The sequence below is a fragment of the Cebus imitator genome, unplaced genomic scaffold, assembly GCF_001604975.1.
Source record: "Cebus imitator isolate Cc_AM_T3 unplaced genomic scaffold, Cebus_imitator-1.0 Scaffold224, whole genome shotgun sequence".
Taxonomy (NCBI): Eukaryota; Metazoa; Chordata; class Mammalia; order Primates; family Cebidae; genus Cebus; species Cebus imitator.
In genome coordinates, this window is record NW_016107539.1 from 1,293,833 (window position 1) to 1,306,724 (window position 12,892).

The window sequence follows — 12,892 nt, forward strand, 5'->3', positions numbered from 1 at the left end:
TGGGAAAGCAGCCCTCTGACCTGCCCTCAGCTATGGAGTCCTCATGGTTACAGTCGTGGCTTCATTAAGCTTTTCTTCTGCTCATCTTCTCCGTGAGTTGACTGTCTTTCCCTCAATCCAGTTCTTTACTTTTTTTTTAATTGAAACAGTTTCCCTCTTGTGGTCCAGGCTGGAGTGCAATGGCGCGATATCAGCTCACTGCAAACTTCACCTCCCAGGTTCAAGCGATTCTCCTGCCTCAGCCTCCCAGGTAGCTGGGATTACAGGCGACGGCCGTCACTTCCAGCTAATTGTTTTGTATTTTTATTTATTTATTTCTTTATTTATTTTGAGATGGAGTCTTGCTGTCATGCAGACTGGAGTGCAGTGGCACAATCTTGGCTCACTGCAACCTCCGCCTCCTGGGTTCAAGTGATTTTCCTGCCTCAGCCTACTGAGTAGCTGGGGTTACAGGCACCCAGCACTCTGCCCAGCTAATTTTTGTATTTGTAGTAGAGATGCAGTTTCACCATGTTGGCCAGGCTGATCTCGAACTTCTGACCTCAGGTAATCTGCCCGCCTCAGCCTCCCAAAGTGCTGGGATTACAGGCATGAGCCACCGTGCCCCGCTGCTCAATCCAGTTCTTTGGATTCCCAGCAACCAGTTTGTTTTCAAAATCTATCAGAGATGAATACATGGTAATTAACTCATTCAAAAATATATGCCAAATATTGGAACAATACAGAGATTAGCATGGCCCCTGAGCAAGGAAGACTGGCAAATTCACAAAGCGTTTCATATGTGTATATATATTGAGCACCTACTATGTATTACACATGCCTATAAGCAAAGGGGAGGCAGGAGTGAGCAAGGCAGATACTGATTTTTTTTCTGAGATGGAGTCTTGCTCTGTTGCCCAGGCTGGAGTGCAGTAGCGCAATCTCAGCTCACTGCAACCTCTACCTCCCAGGTTCAGCCTCCTGAGTAGCTGGGATTACAGGCATGTATCACCACATCTGGCTAATTTTTGTATTCTTAGTAAAGATAGGGTTTCATCATGTTGGTCAGGCTGGTCTCGAACTCCTGACCCCAGGTGATTCGCTGCCTTGGCCTCCCAAAGCGCTGGGATTACAGGCGTGCGCCACTGCGCACAACTCCAGATATTGACATTTTGATGGGAAAGAAGGTCAATAAACAAACAGACACACAATTGGTATCAGGAAGAGATAGAGTTCTCAAGAAAAAGCAAGGTAAGGGGGAGCATAGGGATTTAAAAATATGTCTGCAAATTCCTTGACATTCCTTCCTTCAGAGGATGAAGGCTGGTTTCCTTATCCTTGAGCACAGGCTGCTCTGCGTGCCCACATCTGGTGAATAGAATACAGCTGAGTGATGCGATGTGGCTTCTAGGGTCCGTTTTTGCCCAGCTCTCTGTCTCTTGGGGATGATTGGCCTTGGGATCCAGCCACCATGTTGCGAGGAAGCTCAAGCCACAAGGAAGCCACATTGGAGTTTCTGAGTGACAGCCTCAGCTACACTTGGGTGACAAAGAATGCGTGATCTCTGTCCTCAGCGTCTGACTGTTACAGCTGTAGTCCCAATCATTGTGAGCAGAGAAAGCTGTTTCCTCTATGCCCTTTCTGAATTCCGGTTCCACAGCAGCCAGGTGAAATGGTACACCATGATTACTGTTTTAAGTCATTCATCTTGGGGATAATCTGTTACACAGTAAGAGATAATTAATAAAGAGGAGAGAGCTGGGCACCGTGGCTCACATCCATAATCCCAGCATTTTGTGAGGCTGAAGTGGATGAATCTCTTGAGGTCAGGAATTTGAGACGAGCCTAGCCAACATGGTGAAACCCTGTCTCTACTAAAAATACAAAAATGAGCTGGGCATGATGGTGGGAGCCTGTAGTCCCAGCTACTTGGGAGGCTGAGTCAGGCGAATTGCTGGAGCCCGAGAGGCTGAGGCTGCAGTGAGCCAAAATGGCACCACTCTACTCCAGCGTGGGTAACAGAGCAAAACTGTCTCAAAATAAATAAATAAATAAATAGATAATAAAGGGGAGAGTGAGGTGGAGGTGGTAGGGGAGTGAGTGCTAATTAAACAGGGTGGTCAGGGCAGACCTTTCTGATGAGGGGACATCTGAGCAGAGACCTGGATGAAGTGGGGGAGCAAGTGACGTGGATACAGGGGAGAAGCTTTCGAGGAGAGAGAAGGGCAAAGGTCCAGGTGCAGGAATACGCTTGTGGTTCAGTACAGGGGCCAGTATGGCTGGAGCAACATGGAAGAGATACACAGTGGCAGGAAATAAGATCAAAAGAAGGGGCGAGGCGAAATTGCAGGCTGTGTAGACCTTTGCAGGGAACTGAGCAGAGAATGCCGCAATATGATCTGAGCTGAAGTTTAAGGCTACTCTAGCTGCTGTACAGAAAAATCACGGTCAGTGGAAACATGGAAGGAGGGGGAAGGCAGCCGGGAGGCTACGATGGTTGTCCCGGTGACACAGGGACAGTGGCCAGCACCAGTGCGGTAGAGAAAGTGAGATGTGGTCAAACTATGGATATATTCAAGGTAATGCTGATGGGACTCACTTTTTGATAGAAGCAGGGCATCAGAGAAGCAGAGGCTGGCAGAGCGGACGAGCTCTAGGCGGGACTCAGTGTGCGAACCATAGACCGGCAGCATCAGCAGCACCTGCGTCACGTGTGAGGCAAAGACTCGGGCGCTGCCTCTACCTGCTGAGTCTAGCAAGACTCTCAGGTGTCCCCCATGCACTTCAAACTTTGAGAAATGCTGTTTTAGGTTGGTCTCAAGTCTGGCTGCAGATCTGAAACACCTGGCAATCTGGCAAGCTTTTTAAGACCCATACCAATGCTAGGTCTGGAGGTGGAGGGGCTGTTTATTGGTATTCTTTTTTTTTTTTTTTTTGAGACAGAGTCTTGCTCTGCTGCCCAGGCTGGAGTGCAGTGGCACACTCTCGGCTTATTGCAATCTCCGCCTTCTGGGGTCAAACGATTCTCCTTCCTCAGCCTCCTGACTAGCTGGGACTACAGGTGCCCACCACCATGCCTCACTAATTTTTGTATTTTCAGTAGAGAGGGTGTTTCACCATGTTGGCCAGGCTGGTCTTAAACTCCTGACCTCAAGTGATCCGCCCCCCTCAGCCTCCCAAAATGCCGAGATTGCAGGTGTGAGACCTGGGATATATTTTAATGGCAGAACCAATAGAATCTGTGGAAAGGCTGGATGGGTAAATCCAAGGTTTAGACGAGGGTCACCTGAGAAGCTAAAGAACTATGAATACTGTCCAGGTGCGGTGGCTCACGCCTGTAATTCCAGTACTTTGGGAGGCCGAGGCGAGCAAATCATGAGGTCAGGAGATTGAGACTATCCTGGCTAACACGGTGAAATCCCGTCTCTACTAAAAATACAAAAAATTATCCAGGTGTGGTGATGCACGTCTGTAGTCCCAGCTACTCTGGAGGCCAAGGCAGGAAAATCTCTTCAACCCAGATTCTGTCTCCAAACAAAACAAAAACCAAAAATTATATATATATATCTCCCGAGTCTGACTGCTTCTCATCACTTCCATAGCTAATACCTTTATCCAAGGCCATCATTTCTATTTTTTTTTTTCTTTTCTTTTTTTTTTTTGAGATGGAGTTTCACTCTTGTTGCCCAGGCTGGAGTGCAATGGCGCGATCTAGGCTCACTGAAGCCTCCACCTCCTGGGTTCAAGCAATTCTCGTGTTTCAGCCTCCCCGAGTAGCTGCGATTACAGGTGCCTGCCACCATGCCTAGCTAGTTTTATTTCTAGTAGAGATGGGGTTTCACCATGTTGGCTAGGCTGGTCTTGAACTCATGGCCTCAGGTGACCCGCCTCCCCACTCTCGGCCACCCAAAGTGCTAGGATTACAGGCGTGAGCCACCATGCCTGGCTTTGACTAATATTTATATGAAGTTTTTTGTTGTTTTTTTTTTTTTTTTAAGAGATGAAGTCCTTTGGCTGGGTGAGGTGGCTCATGCCTGTAATCCCAGCACTTTGAGAGGCCGAGGCAGGCGGAGCACCTGAGGTCAGGAGTTAGAGACCACCCTGGATAACATGGTGAGTCCCCACCTCTACTAAAAATACAAAAATTAGCCAGATGTGGTGGCACATGCCTGTAGTCCCAGCTACTCGGGAGGCTGAGACAGGAGAATTCCTTGAACTTTGGAGGCAGACGTTGCAGTGAGCTAAGATCATGCCACTGCACTCCAGCCTGGGTGACAGAGTGAGACTCAAAAGAAACAAACAAAAAAGAGATGAGGTCTTGCTATGTTGCCCAGGCTGGTCTCGAATTCCTAGCCTCAAGTGATTCTCCTGCCTCAGCCTCCTGAGGCTGGGAGTATAGTTGTGAGCCAGAATGCCTGGCTCCCACCCTCATTTATGTTAAACATTTTTGGATTGAATTTTCCTTTCTTTTGGTGTACAGATTTGTTTTTGTTTTGTTTTTTTGAGTCAGGGTCTTACTTTGTCACCTAGGCTGGAGTGCAGTGGTGTGATCTCAGCTCACTGCAACCTCGGCATCCCAGATTCAAGTGATTCTTCTGCCTCAGCCTCCCGAGTAGCTGGGATTAACAGGCGAGCACCACCATGTACGATCTCAGCTCACTGCAACCTCTGCCTACCGGGTTCAATAATTTTTGTATTTTTTGATAGAGATGGGGTTTCACCATGTTGGCAGAGCCGATCTCAAACTCCTGGCCTCAAGTGATCTGCCCACCTCGGCCTCCCAAAGTGCTGGGATTGATTATAGGTGTGAGCCACCATGCCCAGCTGATGTGTTTTAACTTCTCTATCAGTTCATGTTACTATCTGAAGACAGACTAGTTCCAGCACTCTGGAGAGCTACCGTGGGACACCATTTTTATAACCACACCATTTTTCCACCCCTAAGTGAGGATGTACAGGGAAGGACAAGTGAACTCAGGGCTGAGGGTTGAAGACTGATGGGCAAAGAGGCCCAGCAGGTCAAGATGGAGATGGAGACATTTTTCCAAACTCAATCTAGGACTCAATTAAGATAGCAAATACATTTCATCTATTGTGACCACTTCAATTGCCTGGCAGGCTAGGTTGTGAAGGACTCTAAGGCATATCAAGGCTCAACTGAAGAGTGCAGTGGTTGATTAGTGATGCCTCTTGTGGATACAGGCTAATGAGAGGGGCTGCACGTGCTGGGGAGTGCTGTTAGCATTAGGGCTGGATTGTCTACCAAGAGGGTGGGGAAGGACCGAGGGGATGGGAGCGAGAATATCCATACTGAAATCAGGCACCCACATGTATTGTTTTTGTTTTGAGATGGAGTTTCGCTCTCGGCGCCCGGGCTGGTGGGAAATGGTGCAATCTCAGCTCACTGCAATCTCTGCCTCCCAGGTTCAAATAATTCTCCTGCCTCAGCCTCCCAAGTTGCTGAGCTTACAGGCACCCGCCACCACGCCTGGTTATTTTTTGTATTTTTAGTAGAGACGGGTTTTCGCCTTGTTGGCCAGACTGGTCTCTAACTCCTGACCTTAGAGGATCCTTCTGCCTCGGCCTCCCAAAGTGCTGTGATTACAGGTGTGAGCCACTGCACCCGGCCCTGTATATATTGGATATTAGATCTGAGATACTCCAACTCTGAAATGTTTATACTTGTCCATCTTTAGTGGTACTCAGTAACAAGAATCATGACTTCCTTATAAATGCATAAAATCTCAGGGAGACAGAATTACAGAGGATTAGGTCTGTCTGAGTATGTATAGTAGTGCTTAAAAATCCCCCATTAATTACAAGCTATCCCAGATGGCTTCAAACACAACAATATTGAAAGGAAGTAAACTGATCATCAAAGAGAAAACTAGGAAGCAGCCGTGGGACATCACGGTTTGTCCAGATGAGAGAAGTCTACAAAGAGGGAGCAGGAGGGATTTGGACTGTTTTGTATTCCAATGGTGGTTAGGCAACTATCTCTTTTTTTTTTTTTTGAGACAAAGTCTTGCTGTGTCGCCCAAGTTGGAGGGCAGTGGCACGATCTCAGCTCACTGCAACCTCTGCCTCCCGGGTTCAAGAAATTCTCCTGCCTCTGCCTCCTCAGTAGCTGGGATTACAGGGGTGTGCTATCACGCCCGGCTAATTTTTGTATTTTTAGTAGAGACTGTGTTTCACGGTGTTGGCCAGGATGGTCTTGATCTCCTGACCTCGTGATCCTCCCGCCTCAGCCTCCCAAAGTGCTGGGATTACAGGTGTGCGCGCCACCGTGCTCAGCTGCAACTCTCAAAGTATGTTAAAACTCATAGAAAGTACATACGTATATAAAGTCAATAATTACAAAATCTAAAATCTATTTAGCCGTGAAGTAGGATGGTATAGAACTTGGTTTGCCAAAATGCGGTACACAAAGAGCTGCTTGTACACAAGATGATATAAGACGAAACACAGATGAACATTTGCCTAGCTATGTATTTGCATTAACTCATTAATTAGAAGAATGTCTAGTTTATCAAGCCTATAATTTAAAAAAGACATATAAGGTTAGGCTAAGTAGAAATTTAAGTTGCTTTAAAGGAATATATAGAGTAAATAATTGTACAGGTTTTATGCCTATAGACAAGATTTTTGATCGGAATACGGGAATAAAGTTATTTGTCCGAAAGCCCTACCCTGGCCGGGTATGGTGGCTCATGCTTGGAATCCTAGATCTGGGTGGGGGGTGCTAAGAGAGGAGGATTGCTTGACCCGTGGGATTTGAGGCAAGCCCTAGCAACATAGTGAAACCCTGTTTCTACAAAAAAGTAGAAAAATTAGTCAGGCATGGTGGCACGTGCCTGTGGTCCCCGATACTCCAGAGGCTGTGGTGGCAGGACGGCTTCAGCCCGGGAATTTGAGGCTGCAGTGAGCTACAGCCACTGCACTCCAGCTTGGGTGACGGAATGAGACCCCATCTCAAAAAAAAAAAAAAAGTCCTACTGTTACAGAGTTTACGATCTAGCAAGTACAGAAAAACATTTAGGGATATTAAAAGAAAAGATTATATAATAATTTAAAAAATCAGTTACTAATGCATAATACTGTGAATGTATTTAATGCTACTAAACTGTATACTTTAAAATGGTTGAAATGCTAAAATTTAAGTTATATATATTTTAACGTGATAAAAAACCAATTTCCAAACATATATTAAAAGTGGTGCTGGCCAGGCGTGGTGGCGCATGCCTGTAATCCCAGCTACTCGGGAGGCTGAGGTGGGAGGATCGCTTGAGCCCAGGAGTTCTGGGCTGTAGTGCGCTATGCTGATCGGGTGTCCGCACTAAGTTCGGCATCAATATGGTGACCTCCTGGGAGCGGGGACCACCAGGTTGCCTAAGGAGGGGTGAACCGGCCCAGGTCGGAAATGGAGCAGGTCAAAAACTCCCGTGCTGATCAGTAGTGGGATTGCACCTGTGAATAGCCACTGCACTCTAGCCTGGGCAACATAGTGAGACCCCATTTCTATTTTTTAACTAAAAAAAAAAAAAAAAAAAAAAAAAAAAGGAAGGAAGGAAGGAGGGGTATCCTGGGGAGGTCAAAGGAAATAAAACCAAAATAATATTTGAAAACAGAAAATCACCAAAAATGCAATGTGGCATCTTAGATCCCAGGAGAGGAGCAAGACATTAGTGGAAAAATTAGTGAAATCCAAATAAAGTCTGGAGGTCAGTTAATGGCATTTTACTAATGTTAATTTCTCAGTTTTGACAAATGTACCATAGTATGTAAGATGTCAAAATCTGGGGAAATTGAGTAGAGAGTATGTGTGAACTCTTAATACAATGTCTTCGTCACTTTTTGGGAAAGTTAAAATTATTCCAAAACAATAAATGTATTTTAAAAAGTTAAGTTCAGAGGTTGGAATCATCTTTTTGCTCTTCAGTTTTTATTACTGTCATTAACCATAGCCATTAATGACTAATGACTAACTTTAGAATTTCCATAAATCGCAGGAGAAAAGCATTTGGAGTAGGCAGCTATTGAAACGTTGTGTTTAGATAGTCCCAAAACAAAAGAGAGACATTCTCATATTCAGAGGTAATTTTCTTTCTTTCTTTTTTCTTAGCGTTCTATAAAAGTTCAGTGACGACTTTTAGAAATTCTCCTTTGGATATCCTTAGCTTTCAGGGCTGAGTCCAGCACCCTCAAGCCTTCTACAAATCAACCCCTGCATATAGATTAGGGGCCAGATATTCTACTTGCATTTCCAGAAATATGAGGGAGAGTACTTCCCAAGGAGGGGATGCAGTCTCTTTGAAATCTGACCCTTTAAAAGTTGGGCTGCTGGACATTAATAAGGAAGAATTGAAAGTGCAGATCAATAAGACTTGCTGAAAATAAAACACACATTAGCATAGAGTATTCTCCCTATAACCAAGATTAATGCCTTTTTAAACCAAACCAGAGCACAAAGGTATATCTTTGAGGCTAATTGCCACTAGCAGATTGCAGAGAGAAAGAAAGACGGGTTTGGGGGCAGGGGCTGGTGGACAAAACCCAATTGCAGAACTCCTAAGAGCAGGAGTGAAATGAGATCACCCCTTGAGTTATGCAGAGAATTTAACCAGCACTGGGCTAGGTTTTATTAGGCATGCATTTGAAATTTAAATACGTTCTGGGACAATGCCTTTTTACAGCATAGCCAGGAGCTTGCCGAATAGGAGCACCCGCACCCACAAGTTTATTAACAGGACATGATCAAACATAAAATAGCAGGCTAAGGACTCCTTTTCTTGCACAGCCGCGCTGAAAAGACTTCTGTGGAATTCCAATCCTTCTCTCGACACACCCCTTGTCTAGGACTGTATTTACTCAAACAGCCACCCTCATTTCCTTTTAAAATTTATCTGTCGTTAGTCATTAGTCACTGCAAGGCCACTTTTTGAGATTTCATATCCCTGTATAAGGCACTGTTTTTTGAAAACTACAATACCAGTATTTTTGTTAGTGTAATATTTTTGGTATTTGAAAAACTATGAAATCAGAAGAATTTGTGGCTAGAGATAGTCCCAGATGCATAAATATCCTCAATCAAAGGGGCACTTCTTTAGAAAGCATTCTAAGGAATGCTTCTGACATATCACAGAGTGGTTCAGCAGGTAGAATCTAGAACATGATTGTATGTTCTAAACCCAGGCGTCCTCCACCTTGGCCTTGGCCAAGTTCCTTGACCTTTCTGTCCCTGATGTCCTCATTTCTTTTTCTTTTCTTCTTCTTCTTTTTTTTTTTTTTGAGACAGAGTTTCACTCTTGTTGCCCAGGCTGGAGTGCAATGGCGCGATCTTGGCTCACTACAACCTCTACCTCCTGGGTTTTACTGATCCTCCTGCTTCAACCTCCTGAGTAGCTAAGATCACAGGCATGTGCCACCACACCTGGCTAATTTTGTATTTTGAGTAGAGACATGGTTTCTCCATGTTGGTCAGGCTGGTCTTGAACTCTTGACCTCAGGTGATCCACCTGCCTCAGCCTCCCAAAGTGCTGGGATTACAGACATGAGCCACCGCGCCTGGCCTGATGTCCTCATTTCTAAAATGACACTAATAGTAGTCCCCACCTCATAGGGTTGTTTTAATGGTATACATGTATGTATACAAATGCATGCACACATATTGCATATGTATATATTGCACATGCAATTGTATATATGTGTGTGTGTGTGTGTGTGTGTGTGTGTGTATGACTATATTGTACCTCCAGGAGAGTTCTTAATAAATGGGAGCTGTAGTTGTTTTAGCTTTTTATTGTATTACGGCTGTGAGCAGAGCTTGTGTTCCTGTGTTTTCCCCAGGGGTGGTTTGGCCATGGAGGTGAGTGGGGTGGCAGGTGACGGTGGGGAGACCAAGGAAAGCAGGTAGAGTAAGGCTGGAGTGAGAGAAAAGGACGGGAGGTCGGTGCTCAGCTTCTTGCCCTCTGCTGTCTCACTAGCCTCTTACCCCAGGCTTAGTCTCTCAGCTCTTCCCTTTGTTTTCTCCTGAGTTGATCCATTTTTTGAAGTCTAACTGTCTTTCCTAACAATTTATTAGAAAATAAATAATAAGGCCAGGTGTGGTGGCTCATGCCTGTAATCCCAGCATTTTGGGAGGCTGAGGCAGGTGGATCACTTGAGGTTAGAAGTTTGAGACCAGCCTGGGCAACATGGGGAGATCCCTGTCTCTACAAAAAATACAAAAGTTAGCCAGGCGTGGTGGCATGTGCTTGTAGTCCCAGCTACTCAGGAGGCTGAGGCAGGAGGATCACTTGAGCCCAGGAGGCAGAGGAGGTTGCAGTGAGCTGAGGTCACGCCACTGCACTCTAGCCTGGGCAACAGAGCAAGACTCTCTAGGAAAAAAAAAAAAGAAAAAAACCCGAAAATAAATAATAAAATAAAATTATTTATTTTAACCATGACCTTTCTACCAGGGAAGATTCAAGCTAGCAGCTGGATGAGCCCTGCCTGATCCCTGTTGGCTGTTCCTCTCTTGGATGGAACAACATCTAAGGAGAAGCATGGAAGGCAACGTTCATATATTTCATTTCAAAGAAGTGTTGTTTTTCTCGGGCATAGGAAGCACTGATTGCTATCAAATGGGGAAAACTACCTCCTGCAGAACTCCTGAAAGGAGAGCTGGGCTCCCGGGAGAAAGGCCATCATTGCTTGAGGTAGACGATGAGGCTACACCTTCTGCTCACCCTGCTCCTCCACCCTCTCAGAGTGTAGGCGTCACTTAGCAACGGAGGTTTGGTGTGAGTGTGGGAGGGATGAGGAGTGGGGCAGTTCTGTATTATATGGGAGAAATCATGGATGTCCCTGGGAGAAATCTGCAAGAGGGGAGACTGGGTAAGTAAGGAGTTGGGAGACAGGCGTGGTGGTATGTGCCTGTAGTCCCAGCTACTGGGGAAACTGAGGCAGGAGGATCGCTCGAGCTCAGGAGTTGGAGGCTGCAGTGAGCCATGACTGTGCCACTGTTTTCCAGCCTGAGACCCTGTCTTCAAAACAAAAAAAAAAAAACAAAAAAGAAAGAAAAGGCTGGGCGCAGTGGCTCCCACCTTTAATCCCTGCACTTTGGGAGGCCGAGGTGAGCGGATCATGAGGTCAGGAGTTCGAGACTAGGCTGGCCAGTATGGTGAAACCCCACCTCTAAAAAAATAAAAAATAAAAAGAAAGAAAAAAGAATAGGGGTTGGCTTCATGGATGGCTGTGCCCAGCAGCTCAAACACCCCCAGGAGAATCTAATCTGTTTTTTTCGCCATGGTCATTTCTCTCCGAGTTGGCTTCGTTTTTTTCAGGCCTGGAAACTTGGCCATAGACACTAAGGCCTGTCCTCTGTCTAGACGAAAAAGAAGGCTTGCTGGAGAACTCCAGGAAAGAATTGTCAGTAGTCTAATCTTGTTTACGTGACTACGAATCAGCTAAGAGAACAGACTTTCTTTTTTTTGTTTGTTTTTTGGGTATCTCGATCTGTCGCTCAGGCTGGAGTGCAAGTGGGGTGATCTCACTGCAACCTCCGCCTCCCGGGTTCAAGTGATTTTCCTGCCTTAGCCTCCTGAGTAGCTAGGATTACAAGCATGTGCCACCAAGCCCAGCTAACTTTTTATTCTTTTTTTGAGACAGAGTCTGGCTCTCGTCACCCAGGCTGGAGTGCAATGACTCTATCTCAGCTCACTGCAACCTCCACCTTCTGGGTTCAAGCGATTCTCCTGCCTCAGCCTCTCAAGTAGCTGGGACTACAGGTGCCCGCCACCAAGCCCAGCTAATTTTTGTGTTTTTAGAGATGGGGTTTTACCATGTTGGCCAGGCTGGTCTCGATCTCCTGTCCTCAGGAGGTTTGTCCACCTCGGCCTCCCAAAGTGCTGGGATTACAGGCATGAGCCACTGCGCCTGGCCAGAATGCTCTTATTAATGCGAAGGGGATCAAGGCAGAAACTAGACTTTGCTAAATGCTAATGGTCAATTCTCAGGGGTTATCTTTCTTCATCTACCAGCAGCATTCAACATTCAAACCTTCAAGGAGTTTATGTTCCTTGAAACGCCTTCTGGGCTTTCAAAATGTCCCACTTGCCTGGTTTTCCTCCCAACTTTCAGAGGGGCACTCTTTGGTCTCTGATGCCGCTCTTCCTCATCTTCCTCCTCTCTAGGGGCTGCGGTGCCCCAGAGCTGGTCCTGGGACTTCCCCTGTCCTCTGTTTACACTCATTCTGTTCACCTCTTTCAGCCTCTATGGCTTTAAACACGAGTTGTCCACTCAGAACGCTCCAGTTCAGACCTGTCCCCGGGACTCCAGGCTAAAACAGCCACTGCTTTCTGGACGTCTCCATTTAGGTAGAGAGGATCTCAAATGCAACATGTCCAAAACCTGGGCCAGGTGCGGTGGCTTGCACCTGTAATCCCAGCACTTTGGGATGTCAAGGTCAGGGGGACTCATTTGAAATCCGGAGTTCGAGAGCAGCCTGGCCAACATGGTGAAACCCTGTGTCTGCTAAAAATACAAAAATTAGCTGGCTGTGGTGGTGCGCGCCTGTAGTCCCAGCTCCTCAGCAGGCTGAGGCAGGAGAATTGTTCCAACGCAGGCGGTGGAGTGAGCTCAGATGGCACCACTGCACTCCAGCCTGGGTGACAGAGCAAGACTCCATTTCAAAACAAATGAACAAACAAACCCACCAAACTCCTGGCCAACCTCAAATCTGCATTCTTATAGGATTCACCTGGCTAGCTTCTGGCAACTCTATCCCACTACTTGGCAAAACAACAGACAAACAAATAAACCGATAAGCCGAAAAACCAGGAGATTTCCTTGACCTTTCGCTTTCTCTGCTTGCCCATCCAACCCAGCCAGCCGTCTTCACCTTTAAAACAGATTCGGAATCAGACTCTTCTCT

The 12,892-nt window shown here is 46.2% G+C and overlaps 1 non-coding gene across 1 annotated transcript; it reads left to right on the forward strand.

Annotated features, from left to right (window-relative positions):
* Positions 1-681: 681 nt before the first annotated feature.
* Positions 682-785, forward strand: LOC119466755. Its single transcript, XR_005195216.1, has one exon. It is a non-coding gene; the product is annotated as a U6 spliceosomal RNA (small nuclear RNA).
* The last annotated feature ends 12,107 nt before the right edge of the window (positions 786-12,892 follow it).